Source organism: Eurypyga helias, unplaced genomic scaffold (assembly GCF_000690775.1).
Source record: "Eurypyga helias isolate BGI_N326 unplaced genomic scaffold, ASM69077v1 scaffold17123, whole genome shotgun sequence".
NCBI classification, from domain to species: Eukaryota; Metazoa; Chordata; class Aves; order Eurypygiformes; family Eurypygidae; genus Eurypyga; species Eurypyga helias.
The window spans coordinates 833-1,777 of NW_010243258.1; positions in this window are offsets into that span (position 1 = coordinate 833).

The following is a 945-nucleotide window of genomic DNA, read 5'->3' on the forward strand; positions in this document are numbered from 1 at the left end:
GCTCTGCTCTGGAGGGCTGGAGCTGCTCCGGAGAGATGGAGCTTCTCAGGAGCTGCTCTGGAGGGCTTGAGATGCTCCGGGGGGGCTGGAGCTGCTCTGCTGCAGAGCAATGGAGCTTTTCCAGAGGGCTGGAGCCGCTCCAGAGGGACAGAGCTGCTACCAGACAGGCTCTGCCAGCACAGTTCATATATGTTTTTGCTTCCTCATTCCTACGGATCGATTCGTTAACAACCGCGTCCCCTTCGTTAACACATCAGCCGCGCTCTGGGACCCCGGGGGTCACCGCTTTGGCTTTTCCTGCCTAAACGTCACCCTGGGGACCCTCGTCCCCCTCCCTTAGCGCTGGGGGCGAAGAGCAGCTTATGATTTTCCTTAAAAAACAGGCCAAGCCAGGGGGCAGGAGCTGCTGGGGAGCCGCTGAAATCCCGAGGAAGGCCCCGTGCGGGGCACAGTCGCTTTCCGTTAACCCTTTTTTTTTGTATTCCCAGCCCGAAAAAGCTGGGTTTCAAATGGTAATGTACCTTTTTCTAATCACTTTTGTTAAATTAAAACCAAAAACCCAGGAGGGAGTGAAGAAGTCCGGTCTGCGCGGGGAGGGGCGAGAGGTGGCTGGTCCCACCCTGAGGAGGCCGCTCGGGTGGTTTTAAGTTCTTTATTCTGGTGGAAACGTAGAAAACCTGAGGACGAAGGGGGGGTGTAGGTGGGCGGTTTGCCCCTCCTCGGTGCCTTCTGCAGGTCAGCTCAAAGGAAACGCGTACGCGACACGGCTGCTCGCTCCGGTCGCGCCGGCCCCGCTCCTCTCGCCACCGGAGAGAGAAAACCCCGGCGGGGAGCTCCTCTGAGCCGGAGAAACCCGGGAAAAGCCGGAGCCTGGTCCTACCCGGAGCCCAGCCCTCCTCCTGCCTCACCCCTGCTCGCCAACCGGCTCCTCCGGTGTCTCCTCCA